We start from the raw sequence: 24,428 nt of genomic DNA, 5'->3' as shown, positions 1-24,428 counted from the left end.
ATTTAGAACAGATATAAAATTTGTGATTAATCGTTAGTTAACTAGTGAAGTCGTGATTAATTACAATTAAAAATTTGAATCTAATTTAAAAATATATATATTAAAAATAAGGGGCATTTAATCGTAATTAATCGCATGATAATTTTATATCTGTTATAAATGTGAAATAAAAATAATTCTAGCTTTTCATAAAAAATTTAATGAAATGAAAAAAAATGTTAACTAGAAATTTTTGACGTCTATAGTCGTCAATGGCCGTGAATGAGTTAAGTTAGGACAACTTAAAAATCTCAGAACCACGACCATCCTTGAAAAGTTGATTGTACAAGACGGAGGTGCTTTTTATTACTGATAAACATGAAGACGGGAAATGTGACTTTTGTAAAATTGGAATGTAAAATATACAGGGTTAAAGAATCCAGGTCCAGAGAGAACAAACCCTGAAAAATGTTGACTTTAGCCACAGGTGCTTCTATAGAGCTCGTTTACCTGCCAGTTAAGTAGAAGCACCTGTGGCTAAGGCCAATCTGTGGCAGGGTTTTTACTTTCTGGGCCTCGATTCCCCAACCTTGAACATGTATGAGAAGGTGAGTACTGTAGTACTTAAAACAGAACCATAATGATTAGAAGGGCGTTGTTTGATAGCAGATGATATACAACATTGATAGCTGATTTGAGCTCAAAAGTATCATAAGTGAGTAAGTTAGTTGGAATAACTTAAAAAGATACAAATGGGTTACCTCAATTCATTAAGTTGGTCCAGCACTATTTTTTACAGCATATAATTAAATGGAGTCGTATCACAGAATGAAAATTAAGTTGGTTCAACTTAATTAAGATTCTAGCGTTGCAAAACCAATTAAGTTGTTTGTACTAAACTTGAAAATGTGCATGCAAATTGTTACCTCCATTTTTCAAGTTGAGTCAACTTTTTTGTTTTTAGAGTGTAGCCTATTGTGATGAATTGTGTCAAGGTTAACATGTCCACCCTGTCATCATGAAATATTGACCAGCAAGAACCTTTCAGAGATTCTAAATCTGTTAAATAGGCATTAGATAGAACACGTTCAGGTTGCAAACTGAATCATGTTGCTATAGTTGACAGTCTACCAGGTGCTAATAAAATGCTAACATGAGACAAAATGTCCACCCTGTCAGCAAGCTCACATACATAATTTAGCTCATTGCGTTTATCAAAAGAGTTTAGGATCTTGACCATTATGCATGACTAAATTCATAATAACTACTTTTTACAACGTACTGTATGTGAAGTTCATTGTAAACTTTGGAAAATGAACATTAACTCTTTGAACGCCAAGAGCGTTTGATAACGTATGCTAAAATCCTACTGAATGCCGCCAATAACGTCAATTGACGTCAACTACGTTTTTTTGTCTTTTTTTCTCAATGAGCAGTGCAACGTCTTGTGCAGCACTGCCTTGTCATTGGGGTTGTAAAATCCCAAAACAGCAACTAACTATGGCCAGCAGAGGGCAGCATTGTATCTCTTTTCAATGGGCTCCCGGTGTATGGAATTACAATGAAACATGACAAATCTGATGAAATGGAACGTTTTCAAGGATGACGTGAATGATCAAAGCCTTTGTCACATTCAATCTAATTCACAGAGCGTCACTAAACTGAAAATATTAGTGTCAAAGTAACTGTTTTGCAGAAAATGTATCTTATCTTTTCAATTTTCGCTCAATGTCACTCAAATTACCTACCGGTGTTTTCAAATGATGATTACTAAAGAACGGAATAAGGTAGAAGCATACCTTTTTTTTCTGATGAAAGAATGGAACACAATTTTCCATTTGGTACTCACGACCATGTATATATGGTCAAAACACACAATATTCCGTTTGTTTTGAAAGATTAATTAAAATACTCGAAATCGGCTGACATTGTCGGGGTTGTTTTGGGGATAATTTTTGGCAGTCAAAGAGTTAAGGGGTGAAATGAGGACGTCTCCGTTGCCAACGCTGCTTATGAGAAAGAATAAACAAACTACTATTTTTATGATCTCAAGGCAGGCTGAGCACGACCCGCTCATTAGTCCTCTCAGCCATGCAAATTGAAGGTTGTAAAAGTAATAGCTGCGACGATGCGTTCGAGACCTTCCGAAATCCATCGGCGTGAGCGCATGCCCGGCGTTATTGACCCTCTAATCAGGCAGTTTTTTTTTAGCAGCTGAAGAGACAACAACAACCTCCGGAAAATGAAAGCTCCGGTTTTGTGGAAGGCTTTCGTCATCCGCCATTAGCGGCCGGGGTTACGACCTCTTCAAGAAACTACAATAAACTTTGGTCAAGGGCTATTTAACTCGCCGGCGGAAGATGGGCCGAGAACTTATCGCCGGTATAAATAATGTTAGACAAGCTCTGCACACTTTGTCCCAATAGAGTCGGCACACTAGCTGGCTATTTATTATATCAGTAAAATCATAAGTGCCTGAAGTATTCGTCAGCCCGCGCGTACGTTTATTACGCAGCTTAGGTCGGCCCACGCAAGCCGCCATGTCGAGCGCTTTCTAATGCCTTCAGCTTAAAGATGCCATTAGCTGTCATTTTATAAATCCCGTGAAATGTACACTAAATGTACAGCAGGATGTTCAATGAAATGTGCCTTATCTCGTGACCTCACGCCGCATGATGTTGATACTTTATTTCCTCTTGAGGTCAGCTCATAGAGATAAGCGCACCCGATCCTCATAATGTGTCACAAAGTATGATGTTTACACATTTTCACATTTTTCTTTACCTCTCAACATTAATTTGTTCAATAAATATAGACTACTCAGATAAAGTTGGAGATTTTCAGGCTCAGCTTAAAAGGCAATACAACTTTTACAGGTAAATTTGATATTCTCGCAACATCGTTTCATGTTTTATGGATTTCTTTAAATTTATTTAAAAAAAACTTTTTTTTATTTATGTATTTTTTTATTTTTACAAATCCAAATAATTCTTCAGAAAATGCTGATAAACATTCATTATGTTTTCCACAAAAAAACAGGGAGAATTTGGGGGCGCTAACCTGATTAGCAAATATGAAGTCTGTCGTTTTAGGTTGTAATATCAACAATCCCCACTAGATGGCAGAATTGTAGTAAATAGGCCTATTTATTTATTTATTTATTTATTTATTTTGCAGATTTGGAATGATATGCAGGACAAAATATATAGTCCCTCAGTACTATGAAAATTTAGAGAGAGTTAATTTTTGTGAAGAAAAGTCCTTGAATGGTCATTTTTATGTGAGAACCTTTTGCACTGGCGAGAAAAAAGATGCAGTATGTGGTTATTTTGTTGGCTGCTTCACACCCTTTGGGTGAGGATAGTGGATCTTTTATACATCCGTTGAAAAAATATATAATCAAAAAATGAGGTACAGTATATTAAGAGCATGTGTTTTGTGTGTACATGAATTTTGTCCATATTTAAAATCCAATTTTTTGTCATATCTGATCCTATGTGGCCCCCTCCAGCATTTAAGATCGAAACTTTAATTGTGTGAACAAGAAATGTTAGAAGGTGACAACGAGATACAGCAAACTCGCGATGAGACAGAAAAGGACGTGAAAAGTGGTTATATTTTTTGTGTTTTGATATATTAGAAAATACCAGGTGCTGTGTCATAATTGTTGAATGGCTGCTTCTTATGCGCGATTGCCATTCATGCCATTTGTGCTCGGCTGAGCTCACTTGACGGATCTTTTTGGCAGAAGACGTCACTGGTGAAATGTTGCTGCATTTTCATCATCAAACATCTCCAAAAAGCAATCGCAGCCTCCGGAATGATTTCATTTGCCATCGCGTAAAAAGCCTTCCGCAGCACTCTTGGCTGAGCAAAGATACGCTGATGACAAGCGTTGTCTTCAGACGTGACGCTGGCGATGGCCGCTGACACTTTGGACCTGCCTGCCAAGTGGCGCTTCCCGGGCCTGCACGCTGCCTTGCCCCAAGCTGTCACATGCGCTCGCTTACCCAGCCAGTAATGAAGCACCTTTGGCCGGGCCGGCTTTTACCGCCACGCTGTCGTCAACGTCGCAGCGCTTGGATGTTATTAAGTATGAATCCAAATGCGGCGGTTGGTGACTCAGTTGTCATGTATATCAAATAGATTGTTCCTCTTAAAACCATTTTAAATGCCATGAATCCATTCTAGTCCGCAAAATTCATGAATGTTATTCATTTACTTTTTTTTTTTATCAAGTATTAATACTGAATGTGCCGTAGTAATCCCACCATCGACAGAAATATTTCAATGGGCAGCAATACACCAAATATTTTTTTTTTAAAAAGGAAAAATATTCCATAAAAAATTTTTGCCTTAATTTTAATTTTTTTTAGGCTGATGCCAATTGCAGTTTTTAGCAGATTAAAATGTGGATAACTGATTCATCAAGTAAAAAATAAATGAGGAAAAAAATATTTGGGGGGGGGGGGGGCTTTAACACTAACAACACTAATAAGAAGAATTACTACAGACAGAACATTTGACCGTTTCACATTATTTTGTCCTTTCGTATTTGTTTAACTGTTTCACTGCCAGCCAACTCCATATTGCCATCTGCTTTTGAGCATTTTAACGGATTTTTCAAGGCCCACAAAATATTGTGTTGTACGATTATTTATATATCGTTTCTACCAAATGAAAGAATATTATCTCTTCTTTCACAAGGATAAAAAGTTTGATTCAACTGTTTTCTGTTCTTTAGTCATGTTGCCATCTGCTGTTGATTGTGCATCATTAAAATTATACTTAACAGCGGCCTATTAAAAAAAAACGGTCTGACGAGTACACCCGTCAATAGCAGTGACTGAGTTAACTAAAACTAAAAAAAACTAACTAAAAAAAAATGGTTTTGAGGGAGACGTTTGAATGTCATCATCTTTGTCTTATATTGTGTAAAAAAAAAAAAAAAGTAAAAATCAGCAAAACAAAATCTGCTGATTTTTGTCCGTTTTAAAAGAGCTAATATCGGCTGATTAAATTAGCCAGTCGATTAATAGTAAAAACTAGAGCGCCTTCATGTGCAGTTAGCTAGCTAGCTATGCCTAAATCCCCAAAATGCATCTCCCTTACTGGTTTGGCCACTTTAGAGCGCCTCGTTACCGGCTGCAAGTGTGCGCACATCATGCAGAAATGAGCAGAAGAAGGGACTAAAAACATTGTCAAAATATGAATGGACAGCCAGCAAGTGGACAGGGGCCTCATTTTAGAGCGCCTTATTATCACGGCGTGGAAAGCCCCGTGACGATCTGGTGGGAAATACTGAAGCCACCGGAAGCATCGAGCGGATTTATTTCCACGCCCGCACATAAGATCGATGCTCGGCGAATTGGCATGCAACTGTCGTTGTGATATTTGACTGACAATTGACGCTGTCAAATTTTGGCTCGTAACACGAAGCCAAATAATCCACCGAGTGTCTTTGAACGATGTTCGCTTGGTGATCGTTGACAGGCTGTCAGGAGACGGGTTCCGGATCAGGGTTCCGCGGGGAACACGCCAGCTCAAATTGCACTCAGCATCTCGCCCGCATTAGCTCCAATCTGATTTGCGAGCTGAGCAAAGTGTTCCGAATTTCACGTCTGATGGTGCGCCTTGAGAATTCATGCCTAATGGTGCACCTCCTGCTTCTGTCACAGCTCGCGAGCGTGAGCGCGGCCCGCTGGATGGCAAAACCTCATCAGGGTCATGACTTATTGAGCTTCCTCCAAATGCTTCTCGCGGTGCTGCAAGCTGGTTCTCCCTCAGGTCCCGCCGGCTCCATTATCGCATGCTTTTGTCTGCAGGTGCGACACGCTCCAGACACGGGCCGTGCTCCCGGGCTGTGACCCGCGGCCGCGTGTGTGTGTGCCGCTGATAGAGAATCATGTGAGGTGTCAGCTACCCTGCCATGAAGTCACGACTATAACGTCTTCTACATTATAAGCTAATTAACAAGTTATCAATTTATAGATTTGTATCGGGATTAATCGGTATCAAATCGTGACCAATGAATCGTGATATGAATCGAATCGCCAGGTACTAGGCAATTCACACCCCTAATTTATATATATATATATATATATATATATTCGTTTTTGAGCCATGCACACATGAAGTACAAAAATTGAAAACTAATATTAAAAATTATAAAAACTAAACTAAAATTAAGTGTTTCCAAAAAACTAAAACTAATAAAAACTAACAAATGCTCTCTGAAAACCAATTAAAACTATCTAAAAAAAAAAATTGGAACGCAAACAAAATAACTATAATAAAAATTCCAAAACTATTATAATAATGTATACCTGATGTGTAGCACATAAAATGCACTTTTTGTCAAAAAAAAAGAGCGCACTATCTATGACTTTGATGTTTGCCTCTTCAAATAAATCATATTTCAGGACAGTGGCGGGAGAGACTCCGTTGGCAAAGATAAGCAGTTTGCGCTGACAGGAGGGATCGATCATAAACAGATGGCGATAATAGGAGAAGGGGGGGGGGGGGGGGGGAGGAAGATTCCTGAACGAGGGGAAAAGCAATCGAGGAAAATGCCGGCCATGACGTAAAAGTCGGTCGCTCTGCGTTAGAATCCTCCACTTTGCAAGTCGTGCCACTTTAATTGCCTGTGAACAGGATGACATTAGCAAATGTCACTCATATCAAGCTGCGAGCCGCGGGAAGCTAACAAGTGCACATTCGCGCTACACTGCACTTTTTACGCTACGTTTCTAACACCTCACATTTAAACAACATATTCTTTGTCTTTTTGTGTTGAGTTTGCAAAATGTAAATACTGTTGATTTACTTGAAATCGGCAAAATATGTATTCTAGAAAAGCGTACATTGTAATTGTAATTACGGTATCTACTATATGTGCCATTTTGTGAGGATCGTGGCTTCCGTCAAAGGCTCGGGTCATTTAAATCTTGCTAGTATTTTTAACTCATTCACTGCCATTGACGCCTATAAACGTCAAAAATTAATTAGAATTATTTATATTAGTTTTACATTTTTTCCCACTTTTGTTAACAAGAGTATGAAAACCTAGACATTTTTTTAAAATAATCTTTTTTTTTTTTTTTTTTAAAGATTATTAAAAATTAGGAGCGTCAGGCGATTAAAATTAATAGCATGACATCAATAGTTAACTCACGATTAATCACAAATTTTATATCTGTTCTAAATGTACAATAAAAAAAATTCTAGCTTTTCATACTCTTGTTGACAAAAATGGAAAAAAAAAGTTAAGCTAAAAGAAATGGTCGCTGCTCGCGACAGCGGCCGATACCAGGATCAGACACCCTCTTGTGGCCATTTTACGATAAGGAACTAGAAATTATAAATAAGAAGAATAGAAAATTGCTAAATGCAATTTCAATGAAAAATGCTAATTGGGTGTTGGTCTTTCTTTAAAATGATCTCACATTGTTTTGGGGGGGAAATTTGATGTATCAAAAGTACTGGTGGTATCGGTACTCAGTATCGTTATCAGTAACTACTCAAGACTAGAGTGCTGGACTGCTCGTATTGGTATCTGTCTGAAAAAAAGTGGTATCGAATAGCGCAAATTTCACACACTACAAACTCCCCCTTTCAGTACAGTAAGTATTTCTACTTTCCTACTTACTACTTCCCACCACTGTGCGTGTAGCAACCCACCGAGCAGACCCTCACCTTACACCGCAGCATCCGTCACCCCGGATCCGCATCAGGCCCGACACCGCGGGAAGCAAAGGGACCCGCGCGGTTCGGTTGTCCCTCCTGCTTTTTCCACACAAACGGAGCGGAGTCATTTGCTCTTTTTCTTCCTTATTTGCCGTCAGTCTGCATTAGCGCGCGCGCCACGTTCGTTACTTGGAGCTTGACGTGTGTTGTAAAGGCGTAAACGTTGAGCGACAAGCGTTCACGCTAATGCGGTTGAGCGTGAAAAATATGCATTGCGGATGCTGAGGGAGAAGCGTTTTTTTTTTCTTCTTATCATTATGTTCTTGTTTTAGCACCCAGAAATCATCCAAGATCAAAAACAACATAATGAGGCTCCTTCATGATGGCTCAGCTATTACATTTCTCAGCCCTCTTCTTCTTCTTCTTCTTTCGTTTTCAGGAAGAGCATGAAAGGCAATATTGTGGCGAGGTGGGCAGTGAGGCGTGAAAGAAAATCCAAATCACATGAGACTTAAGGAACTAAAGCAGCGGCCACAAGCTGCACTTTTAGGTAAAGTCATATCTTTCTAAAGCACGGCGGCTCCTGGCAATTAATGGCCTGTTGCACTGCGTTGGTGTGTTTTGCAAACAGAGACTCTCCACGCTTCACCTTTTAGCAACAGAGATATATGAAGTCGTAAATATTGTTAAGTATTATTGCAAAAGGCAATTTTTAGGTGGGTGAAATCTTATTAGGAATTGAAAAATTGATTGTAGAATTTTTTTCGTAGCATCAAAGTCATTATGAAAAGGAAAGAAGTGGACAGAACCGCACACACGCGTAAGACTTGGAGACACAGATTAAGGAGATTCTTCATAATATCCCAAAATGTTCTGAAGTAAGTAATATAAAGACTTACTTTCATTTTCTAATGTGTCTGTAATAGGATGTGGATTTTATTACCAATTCTTAGTTTGCCTATTTATTTTACCGACACACTAAAAATAGTTGGGTCAACATGAACCCAAAATGGGTCAAAAAGGGACTGACCCAACTTTTTGGGTTATTCAATTAAGACAAAAAGTTGGGTCAAATGGATAACCCAATCACAAAAAAATTGGGTTGATATGTGGGTTGTTAATTTAATTTGACTCAACATGTTGGGTTTAATAAATTGAGATGTTTTGTCAGTTCATTTTCAACCCAAGTCAATTGGGTTATTCAAATACCGCAAAAAGTTTGATCAAATGAATAATCTACAAAATAACAAAAAAAAATGGGTTGCTTTGTGGGTTATTATTATTATTATTATTAGTAGTAGTAGTAGTAGTATTCTACTCAACTTGTCTTCATGTTCATATCCGTGTTTATTTTTGACCCAATTCAATTGGGTTATTCGACTTAACCGACTTGTCAAATGAATAACCGACAAAATAACCCCCCAAATTGGGTTATTAATCTAATTTGACCCAACGTGTTGGGTTAAACCACTCAAAAGTTGGGTCGGTTAATTTCCGACCCAATTCAATTAGGCTAAAGTTGGGTCAAATGAATAACCCACAAAACTGGGTTGATTTGTCAGCTATTAATTTAATTTGACCAAACTTTTGGGTTATTTAACCCAGGGCCGGTCCATTTTTGAAATAATTAGGGTTATTTTTGACTCAACTGTTTTTAGGAATGACAAACTTTCAGTAGCTCTTTTTTATGGGTAATAAACGTGAAATAGGGCAAAGTTTGTCCAAACTATCAAAGACGACCCCGGCCACGTGTATATCACAGTGTTCAATGTTGACGCCGTCCACATTGGGAGTGAGCCGCAAAGCTCGCATATGATCATATGGATTATCCACGCAGCTGCTTGTGTGTCCATAGAAAAGGTTTGCACCCGGATGACATCGAGTCTTAGCGGCGCTTTGATCTGCTCCGTCGCCCGTTTCCGCCTCTTTGGAGCCGTTAACAGCTCTCTGTTTCCTTTGACGGGAAATTGATTAGTAATTAGAATGGAAAAGAGGAGCGGACGGGCCTTTATTTACGGGGGTGTGCAGCTTGTGACCAGGCCGGTCCAACTTGCAGGTGTTTACATGCAATTCAGCCGTAATTGCAAGTACATTGATTTGACAGATCTGCTTTTCTAAGCTTGTTGTTGTATTATTTTAGTAGCTGAGACTAATCCACATTATTTGAGGTGATATTTGCAGGTTTTCAGCTTTCGCATAGTAGTAGCGTATTTCATGAAGGGTGGTCATTTATATGTTGTCTTATGATCAAACTCCATATTATTCCCCATCCTTCAATGATAAAACTTTTTAACACTAAAAGTGAACTAACTGATGCTACTGTATGTTTGTATTCATGAGGGATCTTGAGTGGTACAAAGCCATTTCCATTTTGTCAAAAGTTGCTTTCTGGGAGAAAAAAAAATGTGCTAGACGCTTGATTTGCCTCAAATCACTTGAGGCAAACATTTCCATTGCTTTCTTTCTGTCCGGCCTTTAATAGACGTGCTAGTAATACGATTGGAGAGAAACAGTCCAGCCGACATTATTTCCCAAAAGCTTTGTTTTCCTTGGCCACATTTAAATTCCAAACATGGTTCTGCTTCGGCAACAAAATGTGACACCCCGTGGCTAACATGGAGGCCAAAAGCCACATTTTTATATTACGCTTACAAAAGCACCAATTTTTAACGTCACTAATTTTTCACTCATGATGAGGGAAAAAAAGTGCATTTTTTTAGCTAATGACTGAGGTTACACAGAACCCCCCCCCAATAAAAATTTTCACTAGCGAACAGCCAATAGGTTAGAGTTCACCGTATAGCAAAGAGTGTCCGATCCCAGTCAAGCTGGTCCGCTTTGATCCAACGTGACTAGTCGGCAGGTTGCATGCACAATGTCACGGGCTGTCATTAATGAGTCCATCGTAGCAACCGCAGCTGCTGGGAGACTCGGACAGTTGACCTCCGCCACGCGAGCGCGAGCAATCATATCCCTCGACGGGGCCTCGGGGCGGTCATCAGACATCGGACACGTGTACCTTTCCATAACTGCGGATTTACCTGCTTCGCCGCCTGACACCGAGCATCTGTCCTCATGTCTGTGTCCTTTTCAAACCTCGGGACAAGTAACTTTGTCCCTTGACAAAAATGCATCGTTCTTACCAGTGCTGCCACTGTTACCTTGGAAGTTACTTAGTTACATTACTGATTACGTGATATAAAAAGCAACTTAGTTACTTCACTGACTACTTGATTTAAAAGCAACTAAGTTACTTCACAGATTACTTGATTTAAAAAGCAACTTAGTTACTTCACTGATTACATACTTTACAAAGTAACTTAGTTACTTTACTGATTACTTACTTTAGAAAGTAATTAACAGTACTGGTTACTTGCTTAAAAAAGTAACTTTACTCATTACTTACTTAAAAAGTTACTTAGTTACTTTACTGATGCTTTAAAAAAGGAATAAAGTTTGATTACAAATTACTTTAGTAGTTACATTCAGCAGTACGGCAACACTGCTGAAAGGATCAAAAGAAGAAGTTAGCCTGTATTTTATGAAATAATAGTCCAGGGAATTTTCTGCCAAATATCGACATAAAAACTCCATATTGGTGGCAGCCTAGTTATTAGTATTTCTTATTATAGGAGATGCCACATTTGCTTCTGCACCAAAGCCCCGCTCTGCCCTCCCTCGCGTTCGTTCTTCCCGTTATGAGACCCAATTGCAATCAATGCGTATGAATCCATGGGATTTTCCACTGCTGTGATTTGCGGCCCACACAGCAGGTCACGTATTTCGTAACACACAACACGGCTTCACCAGGGACTCTCCGATGCCTCACACTGATAACGACACACGGTGGAATAGAACTCACTAGAGCACAAATCTCTGCCAAGGGAAAAACAAAAAAAAAAAAAGTTGTCTGTCCAGCCATGCAATGTCGAGTGACAGTTTCTGCAATCAGCATTATGCGCTCTGATAAAAATAACATAAAAAAAATAAAAATAAATAAAAAGAGTAAGTAATTGAAAAATATAATTAAAAAAAATATTTAGGTATCACATACGATTCCAGGGTGAATTCTTCCTTCATGAATTATAGTAGAAAAAAAAATTAAAAGAAAATGAATGCCTCAAAAATGTGAAATAATCAAGTAGCTCTGTAATTTTGATTTGTGATTTTTTTTTTTTGTGCTACCACATGATGGCTTGCTTCAAATGTATGTGTGCAGCAGATATAAAAAGTCTACACACCCCATGTTCAAAAAGTGCCTTTTTTTTTTGTGGCATTAACCATGAGACAAGATAGCCTATATCGTTTCACAACTTTTTCCACCATTAGCGTAACTTATAACCTGTATATGTTTTTGTTAAATTGATTGTTTTTGACAGCGATATTAAATGACACAACTGAAATAATGTGACTGCACAAGTGCGCACACCCTCATACCTCAACGCGGCTGTATTCAGAATCAACCAATTACATTCTAGCTCATGTTAAATGGGAGTCAGCGTCACCCTTTTAAAGTGCCTCCGATGAACGCCAGATATAGTTTAGAGGCTTTCTGTGACTTAATTTTTTTAATTAAATTAAATTTATTTATTTTTAATTTTTTAAAGCATTTTTTTTTTTTTTTTTTTTTTTTTTTTTAGTTAATTTATGTATTTATTTTTGCTTTCTCTCAAGAGCTCGTAGATTTTGTGCCATCTTTGGCTGTTCATAAATCACACATTTTGCAACATTAGTATGAAATTTGGGGATCTTTGCTTGTAAGCTATTAAAATCGGCATCACTGCCTACGAAGGATGATTGGAGAGGCAAACTCGGCTTACTTTGCTATTAATAGCTCTGTGACAGTGGCGCCATGTCAGGCTATTTTTACAGTACGGATGCGAGGTGGCGGGAGCGCGGTGGCTCCAATCGGGTGAAAGTGAGACGGAATAGGGTGAGAATACGCATCACCACACCTCCTTCCATCTTGGCCAGCATGACATCATAACACAACGGCACCCGGGGAGAACTGCCACACTCCCCCATGTTGTTGCGGAAATGCCAAAAGTAAACGCGCGCTATAAAGACACCATTTGTAAAATAAAATGAAAAATGTGATGTCAGTTATATATCGTGGTAACAAGTCATTTGTATGTGCTTCTGTCCTCTCATAGTCTACTACTGTACATGCTTTTTTTTTTCTTTTTCTTTTGTATTAATACCATGTGACAGCGAAGTGACAGCAGTCACCCCTGAAGCGCCCACGCAGTCGGCATTAGGAAGAGTTCATGGGGTCATTGAACTCCCGAGAAATCCCATAGCAAGGAGCACACGCTCGTGCTCCACCCCCCCCCCCCCCCTTTATCACACACGCACGCACACACAAAGCTGTCGAAATAGGTGACGGCGAGGAGGGCGGAGACTCCGAGAGTGTGACGAGCCGTCACCTGCGGATGCAGCGATGACATTTGAAGGCATAAGATGAGCTATTAGACCATCCGAAGCTGGTTTTGACGTGGAAATGGTTTCAACGTCAAGGAAAGAGCCGTGAAAAAGCTGCAGCAAAGGACGCGGAGGTCTACGGATGTACCATACCACTTTTTTTTTTTTTTTTTTTTTTGACTGATACCAATATGAGTATTGAACGCGGGTACTCACCGAGCCACCAGGGCATTTTACACAATGGCAGATGACGGTGAACAAAGACCTTACTTTGTGTTGCTGCATGGGGTCAAATGTCCAGACTTCAGACCCAGCCTCGTTTTGCCCCCAAGGCGCATTATTACCACCCGTCCATTCATCGTTTTTGTCACCAGAGCTCGATAGATAGCCGCAAGCTGAAGGCAGCGTAAATTGGACCCTGATAATAAGGACAGATGTGTGTGTGTGTGTGTTTAGTGAAGAGCGATGAGGTCTGCAGATTGACCTCTGAAGACGTGACATTAAGGATAGAAGTGACAAACAACAATTGCCCTCCACTTTGTTCTACTATCAACAAACATTTTCTTTTTTGTGACTTTGCTTTCTGTTGACGGAACGCTCAATTTCTTGTCGACGAAGCTTTACAACAGGAGCGTCGTCAGTCCCGCCCACGGCTATTTGTGGGTTGCTGTATTTTTTATTTTTTTCAGCACACTATTTAAAAATGAATTCATTTTAAAAGAAGCTGAAGTTGAATGTGACAAGATTTCACTATTGATTTAAATAAATGTGAACTTTACAGAATATCACGCTTTTTAAGTAAAAACAATTTTCATCGATGTCATGACCTTTTCAGCAGCGGATATTTGAACACAAACAATAAAGCAACATATGTCGACTGCTAAGAATGAATAATATTACTTCGGCTTACTGAAGAGCTGTGACCGTCTCCATGTGGGGAGTTTCTAATATTTTGACTCTTATTTTTTTTTTTTACATTTCTGTGCAGGATGTATGTATTATACTGCCCCCTGGTGGCCAAGGCACACACACCACAAAGAGCACCACAATGTCAATTGAATTGAAGCAACAACAAACAAACAAAGGGGCAAACCAATATGTAAAAAAAATAAATAAGAGTCAAAAATATTAGAAACTGCTTTCAGTATTGATGTAAGGCATGTGGCGGCGAGGGACACGCTCCCTTTTTTTTTCTTCTTCAAAACGGGGATGCTATAAAAAGCAGGGAGCACAGAATGAGGTTTCCTAGAAGGATGTGAGGTGACATGCATGCGTGGTTTGACAACTGTCACATCACATTAGCCTTTGAATGCGGCTGGGCTCGAATGGCAGGTGTGGCAGATTGAAGTGAAGGTGAACGCCTCTTTCAGATGCAGACTGGACCGTGCACTGGTTTTGCTCGGGAAACGTGCTGCGATGGTTTTTCTTTTAAGAGGCTGCATCTTATTTTCATGTGCTTTCCCATCTACACTAGATAAAACTATAGCTGTCAAAATGAATCGATTAATTGACAACTATTTAATAATCAATTCATCGTTAACTCTAATAACAGTTGGGGCAAAAGTAACCCAATTATGGATCAAAAATGGACCACTCATTCACTGCCATTGACGGCTATAAACGTCAAAAATTCATTTGAACTATTTCTATTAGTTTAACATTTTTCCCACTTTTGTTACCAAAAGTTGTTTTAAAAAAAAAACTATAAATAAATAAAACTTTTATTGTACATTTAGAACAGATATAAAATTTGTGATTAATCGTGCGTTAACTAGTGAAGTCATGCGATTAGTTACAATAAAAAAAATGCAACCACCTGAAGCCCCAAATTTTTTATAATCTTTTCTTTTCTTTTTCTTTTCTAATTAATTCACTGCCATTGTTGGCTATAAAAGTCAAAAATTCATTTGAACTATTTCTATTATTTTAACATTGTTTTCACTTTTGTTAACAAGAGTATGAAAACCTTTTTTTTTAATTGTACATTTAGAACAGATATACAATTTGTGATTAATCGTGCGTTAACTAGTGAAGTCATACGATTAATTACGATTACAAAAATTTAACCGCCCCAAATTTTTAATAATCTTTTTAAAAAAAAATGTTTTCAATGAATTTATGGCAGTGAATTAGTTAAATTTGTCTGGTCTCCATTTTGGACACATCGATCTAAGTATCTAGCGATCCCTGATTGTTAACTCATTTGCTCCCAAAAACGCATAAAAAATTTAGATTTTAAATATTGCCATTGTCCCCAAAAACGTATTTGTACGTTTTTTCATGGGTTGGCTATGGTAGAGCATACAAAAACGGCCAGCAGGTGGCAGCAGAGTATAAGAGATCAACCAGCGCCATGTTGCAAAAAGCTAATAACTAATAAAATGTCATATCTGTATAAACTTGACTTCCTTCCCTCGCACCATCCTGAATGTCTTATCTGCGACAAACAGTTGGGCAGATGCCATTTTCCCAACCCACTACGTTTGTGTCATTCCACAGACGGCCCGATAGCACAAGTGGGTCCTGTCACGCAGCGGACAGACGTTCCATTAAAAGAGCACGGGCGACTTGTTTCCTCGCGACATTCATCCCTTTCGGCCTCACTTCATTGCGTCCAGGCGAGAGAACTTTGGCTTTTTAATCTGCCGTTCATAGGAATTGATAAACATCTCCTCTGGGAGCTGCCGTGCACTCGGGGTGCCGGCGATTTGGAGAAGATCAGCCGCAGAGAAGCTGTTAAATGTAAAATGCTTGATTTTGGTCACTCTCTCTAATGTGGTGGCCGGGGAGCGCCAAAAGGCTTACTCTCTCGGGTAAAGACGGCGCTTATCCTCGTGTAATGACGCCTCTCAATCACTGAACACACACAAAACCTCAGTCGCCGCTCTGTTGTGATGTGAAAATGAAGGTGAAAATAATCCCTGAACATTCCAACGATTGAGGATCAAAGGATTAAATCGAGCGTATGCTTGGCTTTTTCTTTTTTTTTTTTCTTTTTTTTTCAAATGAAGAACCTGCGTCACGAATGCAGAAACGGTGTAGAAGACAAAAGTAGTTTAACTTGTGGAGGCAGCAGTTTCATGCACTTCACTGTGTGTATGTGGCGCACATGCACATCACAAAACTTTTTTTTTTTTTTATAAAAACACTCAGATCACTTCCAGGTTAGACGAATTAAAGTGGGTTTTGTTTTTGTTTTGAGAAACACTCATTTAATGTGCCATTAATCCGTTCCAAAAACCATCAACAAACATTTTTTGTCACATTGAAAAAAAAATTAACAGTATTATACTGCATACAATAAAAATATATAGAATGTAAAAAAAATCAAATGACCGTTCCGTAAGCATTGTACTGCTCTTTCTGGTATACACGACTTGGCCACCAGGGGGCACTATATAGAATACACTGCTGTACACTACGCAAAGATTTGTTGAAAACACACAAGAAGACCGTCATAACGAAGATGCTATTTTTTTTTAAATTGCTTTATTTAACAAATTGAAATCAAAAGCCAAACATGGCAAACAATCATCATCACAGTACACAACAATCTCACAAAAACAGTAAAGGAAAAGGGGGGAAATGAAAAAGAAAATAAAAGAAAAGAAAAGAAAAAATATGCCAGGGGTCTTAAACTAAGAAATATTAAAAACACCCAAATGAGAACACAAAATTAAGGTCTTGATAGCATTTTTATTTTTGGAAGTAAATTTTGTAAATATACATCCACATACAAACAACAAACTAAGCTGCTATAATGTTGTTGTTTTTCCACAGCAGATGCCAGATGAAGAATATGTCTGTGAGTATTGTTTAGTTGCGTGGCGACCGATTGTGTGTGTCTCTCTCTCTCTCTCTCTCTCTCTCTCTCTCTCACTACCCCCCCCCCCCCCTCTCCCGCTGTGCACAGCAGTCTACCTTTCCTCACCAGAGGTTACGTACCAAAAACTTCAGCTTCTTAATAGCACAATCACTTGCACTTTTCACTTTCTTGGAGCCACACTGAGAGCTAAATTACAGACAAATATCAAAGATACCCGAAAGACGTCACGCGCAGAGTGAATGACGCTGTGTGAGAGAAAGATGATCAGATGAGCATTCCGTGTGGAACCCAAGCAATGCTTGTCTGAAAAATGTGTCTGTAAACCCATTTATTAGTCAACCGAAGCTCCACCTTAATTGTTCCATTATTTTCACTTCACTGGAGGTTTTTCAAGTTGACTGTTATAATGTGGTTCACTTTTTGCAGTTTCGCGGATTTTCTTTTAGTGCAATTTTGCATGCATTTTTTTTTTACCTATTTTATAAAAATGTATGAAAGTTTGAACATTGAGAATGTTTAAACAAGAGACAAAATCTAGATGCCTTGATGAGAAAAGTGTATAAACAGTGTGGTGAGGGGTTTTAGAGCCTTAAAACATTTCTAATAAATGAAAAACATAAAGCGAACTACTTCGCGGATTTCATTTATCGCGGGTATTTTTTGGAACCTGACACCAGCAGAAAACGAGGGAACACGGTATATTCTTTATCTTCAGCTACGATAACGAGTAATATTACTGCAGTTTAGCTTTTGTGAAATGCTTCAGCTTTTGTTGTTGTAATTGTCTTATACTGCCCCCGGTGGCCAAGCTGCACAATCCGCGTGACGGCTCCAAGTCAAAAATGTGTGTGCGCTCTTAAAGTGACAGTGAGATATTTTTAGTTTCTGTTGATTATGGTTAACTTCCACATTTCTTGACCGATTTTTGTCGTTTGAATTTTAAACTCTTCAGCTCATTTACATTTTTTTTAAATACATTTTCAGGGACAGTGAGATACTTTTAGTTGATGTTGATTATGGTTAACTTAAATGGTTGAGCGATTCCAGTGGTTTAAATTTTAAACTGTTCAGCTCATTTACAAGAGTCAGCAGTCCCATTCAAAATTTCCGCGGGAATTTTTCTAGTTTTAAGTACAATACTATAGAATATTATACTCAAAAATCACCATTTTTTTTTTTGCAGTGGCTCCTCCTCCTTGAGTGTCCGCCATGGAGGCCGCAATATTCCACATTGCATTTTGTCACCGATTTTGGAGCAAAAAAAAGATCCCAACTCTCAAAGTCAATTTCCTTCACACGTCACTTTAAATGAGTCGCGCTCTCGTGCGTTTCATATTCGGAGCACTCAAACACGTGCTTTACGCTGCCACGTGTGAGAGAGGCGGATTCATTAAAACATGAGATCTTAACAGCCATGTGACATAATAGTCATCAGATTCAGAACACACCGTACAAGCTGAAAGTGTTTTTTTTTCCCGTTTTTTTTTTTTTTTTCCAGCTTATCTGTTGCGAGTAGTAAGTAAGCGAGCTGCGGTGTAATCTGCGGCTTTTAAAGCAAAGATTACTTTGAAAGTCCGCAGCCCTTTTAAAGGCATCTGATTTGAGTTTTTATCTTCAAGTAACAGCACGACGCCGGCTTCCTGACGGAAGGGAAAGAACGCACAGGATTGACTCCCTTATTGCTATTCTTCCTCTCTTATTATGTGAAGCGGCAGTCAATCAGTGATGACATCGTTTATTTGTCTGCAGGCAATATCCGGACTGTCAATCAGACTATGGCAAAGAGTTTGAGCATTTATTCCCTATCCTTGATATCGAATTTTTTTTTTTTTTAGAAGAAATCTCAACTAGTGCACAGTTTTGCCTCACTAGTAACATATAGTACATTTGAACATCAGGTGTGGAATTGGACCGACGACTCCCACGGGAGATAAGAGTGGCCGCTGTGCTGTGAAATAAGGAAACTTGCTGAGTCCCCAAACGCCGCGCTCCAAATAAACACACCGTTTGACACGGGTTAAGCGGGAGGACATGAAAATGCCTGGCACATCTGGCAACCGCAATTAGACATGGAAGGTTGACCACCACGCTCGCCACTGGAGAACACGACAGCTTGTTTTTTTTTTTTTTTTTTTACTTTTGTCGCATGCAGTCGTGTGGATCATTGCATCCCCCAGGGAGGGTTTGGGGGGGGGGGCATACAAATGCAGTTTGCGCCTTATAGAAAAATAGAATTATCCGGTGAGACGGGCCCAAAAAGCTTCACTGAAAAGGACATCACGCTACCGCAGGCAGTCGGAGATTGAAGGAAGTTTGATGCTACTTTTGTCGCAGTAGCTAGCTAGCTAGCTAGCAACAAGCTTTGCCTGGCAACTAGTGTGACTAAACCTGGGGTCACTTGGTCCCTCTCCTGTAGCTCCCTGTGGACCTCTTAAAAAATATATATACAATTTTTTTTTTTTTTTTACATATTTCCCTTTTATAATTTTTTAGATCAATTATTATTTTAATTAAATAAGTATTATTAAACACTGAAAAAATGCAAATTTTTAAGTTGTTAAAAAGAGAGAAGAAAGGCAGGTAAAAAAAAATTGCTAAAAATATCCAAAAAGGAAGAAGAAAATCAGAAAATTGCCATAAAATGTCCATGAAATTACCCAAAAAGTCAGAAGAAAACGTTCAAAAAGTTACCACAAAGTGTCTAAAAACAAAAGGAGAAATCTTGAAAATTACCATAAATGTCCACAAAATTGCCCAAAATGTCATAACAGCCTAAAAATATATGAAAAAGTATTTAAAAAAATAAAAATAAATCACACACTATTTTTTTTTATCTCAAAAACGGAAAATGAAAGGTAGAAGAAAATGAATTTCAAAATATTGGATGCTGTTATTTTTCTGTGATGGTGCATTAGACTAACACTAACACACTATTTCATTCATCACAAAGTTCAAATGTTTTGTTGCTCTAGACTAATTTTTCTCTTATTTATTTGGCGTAAAATGGCTCTTTTGACAATAAAGCTTGCTAACCCGTTGGCCTAAACACGTCAATTAGGAATAAGCTGTCTGACAAATATCGTTCTCACGAGGGGATGATGAGAAAAGATGAAGAAGCCATGCTAATTGCTAAGCTAACCTAAAATGGAGACGACTAGCGCGTTTAACACCGGAATGAAGTGCTTCGATGATCGAGTGAACTTTTCACAGACATCTGGCAGGATCGAGTAGCCAATATTTGACTGACTATTCAATCCATCTGCCATTTGGTCATTTCTGAATGTATTTCCACTTCCTTCCCCGATTCCAATTTAAAATCTTCGGCGAGACTCCCGGCGAGTCGGCCAGCCTCATTGTTGTCCCTCTCGGATGTGGTGACTGATGCGGCATTAGGATATTCACTTGTGTGGATGCACCTGCTCCCGATCTGTAATGAGCGTGAGGCGTGCGTACGCATGACCCAAATAGTCATCAAATAAGAACTGCTCCTTGACAGGAAGACATTTATAACTGGATTGTCACTTTGGGCGTTTTAATTAAAGCGGAGCCCGCGGCTGCACCTGCAATGTGATGAAGAAGTTTCGGATTGAGCACAAGCTGTTGTCGGGATAAATATTGCAAGCTGCAAGGCAAATGAATGCCCACTTATTTAGTCTCGAAGCGTGTGCGCTGCATATTGAATGAAAGCACTTCAATATTGCTCACTGGAACCTCATCTATATTTAAAGAGCGCCATTAATGATCTACTTGAATATTAATAAACGACCCAAGTTCTTTTCATAGCGCACACGAACATGCTACTGAAAAGTTCTCGCACACGTAAAATGTACACAACTAAAACACTCACACACTACTGAGGTTTTTTCATTTACATCATCGAAACTCTCATACACACAATTTATTGACTTTTATTCCCTTCTTTCACACCAATAAAAGTACGACTATTCACTCTTTGAATACTCACAAATATCAAATACCTCTAGAACTTTTGTTGCATAAAATGTCATTTATCACAATGCCCCACCCCCCCCCCCCCCCCCCCATAAAAAGTGAACAAAGGGCTTTCTTTCTTGCGCAGATGATGATTCAGTATAAAACTTTTTTCTTTAACTAGCTGGTATCGGCAGCCTCCATGAGTACCCGATACCTTTTAAAAAAAAAAAAGGCTGTTATCGATACCTGATATCGGTAATCGCCCATTAAAATCATATATATATATATTTATACATATACCTCAAGGCGTCTAAATTGCCAGAAGCAACCAGACCATGTGTTGGTGCCATAAAGATTTCTTTTCAGCTCCATTATTATTATCGATCACGGCAGTCAATAAGCAAGCAGAAGAGAGGACATTATGTTTTGTTTTGTTTTTAAGACAAACAAGCTACCCCGGAGCAACGACAGCGCACAGCTAATTCATCTCCTCGGGCCATTTGACAATATCATCTATTCTAAAAGACGCTGCGCTATCAAACATGCAGAAAAGAGTGGGGGGGTCATTTATTGTGCTCAAGGGAAATATTTGATTAAAAAAATGTTTATGTAAATGTCAAATACTTAGTAATTAAATACACAATTCAAATGATTTCTCACTTTTAATTGTTGTTTATAATTATGAACAATTACTCAGTTTTTGAATAAAATAAATGTTTTTTTTTATAATTAGTTTTGATGTTTACAATACATCAATTGACCAATTAATCAATGTGAAAAAAATATTTTTTAATGAAAAAAAATAAATGAACACATTTTAATTACCGGTAACCAATTTCCAGGGGAAACAGTGATTTGCATTTGATTGTACTGTTTAAGCAGGCACATTTCTATATTAGGGGTTTAAAAAGTAAAAATTCTACTTAAAATGTCAATAATAGTTCATCTTAATAATGAAATAATATTTCTCATTATATTCTTAGTTGTGTATTTTATTATTAGTCATAATCAACTGATCCTTTCTAAAAAAGAAGAAAAAAAATTTGACATTGTAAAAAATCAAAGAAACGATCATTTCATGAGATGTAATGAAATGTATACCAAAAAAATGTATACCAAAAAAATGGAATATCAATACTTTACATACATTTCAACAAACCAAAAACTGGGCAATATTTTGTCAATGTGCCACAATTTGCCCCACTGCTGTTTTTTTTAAAATAAAATAAATAGAAATGTTTTTTTGTTTTTTTTTACGGATTATTTTACCCCAAGTTTTAATAGTTACACGACATCGATTACCCAATTATTCAATGTGGGGGAAACATTTATAAATACATTTTAATTAAGCAATTTTATAAGGAAACAGTGTGACTGTACTGTAAAAGCAGACACATTTCTATATTAGGGGGCTAAAATGTAAATGATATTTAATCTGAATAATAAAATAATATTTTTAAATAATATTTTTAGTTGTGTTTTTTAACATTAGTTCTAATCAACTGATCTTTTCTAGGATTTTTTTTAAATTACAAAAAAATCAAAGAACCGACTATTTCATGAGATAAATGTGTCCAAAAAAATGGAATATCAATACCTAACATACATTTTAAAGAACAAAAAACTGGGCAATATTTCGTCCATGTGCCATAATTTGCTCACTGCTCTGCTAAATACTCCGAAATATCTATCAGTCCAAATGAGCAGCATTATCATTAAATATAAGTTTGCAGGACTGATGTTTTTCCCAGCACAAACATAGCCATGGTCTCATCACAGCAAAGCCTTCCTCATTTCCTTGGAGGAGGTCATGAAAGGAACGTGATTGTGTGTTGTTGATGGTTACGGTGAGCGTGCTTGACAGGGAGCCGATCGTTAGATGAGAGAAGAGTGCCCCCAAGGCAGGTCAGCCACACCGGACTCCAAGCGAGGGGGGCCGTGCGGGGATGGGGGGTGGGGGGGGGGGGTATGCTGAAAGGACTGCGGGCGGGCCAACATTGACAGGCTCATGCACTGCCGATCAATCCCGCACACTGCAATCAAGCGCCGCACGGGCAAAAGTGTGTTCGGATCGGAAACAAAAATAGAACACCGTGGCGTGAACGTGCAGACGAGCTTCCATGGTGTCGATTGTGCTTATACTCGTGTCGATGTTTTTTTTTTTAATGTTTTGTAACAATTTAAATCAATGTAATGGGAAGAATGCACTTCAGTTCAACATACTGTATGCAGAGTTAGCATAGTGTCAATACGTTGCCACAGTCCAAATACGGATTGATTGATCGCTGTTGTTGTGTGAATGTTTGTGTGTATAATATACTTATACAGTATAATGAATATTTAAATATATATATATATATATATATATCAGAATCAGATTTATTGTCCAAGTATGTATTAACACACATAATTTGCCTTCACAGTCACAACCCGTCCAAGAAACATGAAAAATAACAATGACCAACAGAGGGAGACAGAACATGAAGCCTGGCGCTTCGCTAGTTAGCGCCCCAAAAGGAAACATAAGAAAAGAGGATATTGTTAGAATCCCATATGTAATCTTGTAGTATTGCAAAGCATCTAACCCTGAGAGCCTTTGGAGCGTCAAAGAAAAAGACTATCTGCGCAATGACTCATAGCCGCGATGGTTTTAATGTTGCTGCTGTGTAACACCCTTCCCTTTAGAGCAGCAACGGCTATGTAACTAGGGAACGCCCTGTTAAAAAAAAAAAAAAAAAAAAAAGAGAGGGCTCAAGAGTGTGCCTCACAGTGGGTAGGAGATTGTGATTTGTGCACATCTCTGTTTGTTCTCCTCGCGAGTAAAACGATTCTCTTGTCTTCCTTGCTTGTCTGCTGTTTATTAAATGTTCTAGGTTGACTGAACTTGACAGATATATAGCTTACATGTCATTTTTTTATGATATACATCAATACCCATCCCTCTATTTCCACAGTATTCTCAATGTTGAAACAAGCCAGTTATTAACTATTCATGTTGTAAGTAATGTATGTAAATATATTTCCTATCTAAAATGTAGCTTACAACTGCTTTTCCCCCCCATTTTTTTTGTCTTGACGTGACAATGAATGAGAACTTCACCCGCGTATGTCAGTAAATGCATCATAGCTTATCATCGCCTACCTTCAGCATGATCATGTTTTTGCCCTTACCTGAACTTGAACAGCTGTCAATAAAAATGGTGTTCTTGAAGACGTCAAGCTCTTTTCCCCAAAGGAAGTCATGTGAAATTAAACAATTCCTACCGGGATTGAAACATCTTTATTCGCCGTACAGGAAATGTTTGATGAAACATTATAACTTTCAAACATGTAACACTTTGTGCTACAATATATGCCCTCAGCTGAAAAGTGAGATGGATGAATGTTGCAGTACTTTTAAACCTTGAAACAACTTTAAACACAAACAGTAGCTACACATGTACACAGAGCATACATCAATACTCACAGGCATATATTATTGATCCTATGCAAACAAAAGCAAACATTGTAGAATGTCTATAAACATTATACTGTCCCCTGGTGGCCAAGGCGTGTACACCAGAAGGAGCAGCACAATGCCCAT

At 38.3% G+C, this 24,428-nt stretch overlaps 1 long non-coding RNA gene across 1 annotated transcript; it reads left to right on the top strand.

Moving 5' to 3' along the window:
- Positions 1–539: 539 nt before the first annotated feature.
- LOC144060199 (uncharacterized) lies at positions 540–23,952 on the top strand. Its single transcript, XR_013295872.1, has 5 exons — positions 540–587; positions 8,105–8,215; positions 8,436–8,543; positions 16,867–16,891; positions 23,269–23,952. It is a non-coding gene; the product is annotated as an uncharacterized LOC144060199 (long non-coding RNA).
- The last annotated feature ends 476 nt before the right edge of the window (positions 23,953–24,428 follow it).

This window comes from Vanacampus margaritifer, chromosome 11 (assembly GCF_051991255.1).
Source record: "Vanacampus margaritifer isolate UIUO_Vmar chromosome 11, RoL_Vmar_1.0, whole genome shotgun sequence".
Lineage (NCBI taxonomy): Eukaryota > Metazoa > Chordata > Actinopteri > Syngnathiformes > Syngnathidae > Vanacampus > Vanacampus margaritifer.
The sequence above is the reverse complement of the archived record's forward strand: the minus strand, read 5'-3'. Positions and strand labels throughout refer to the sequence as shown.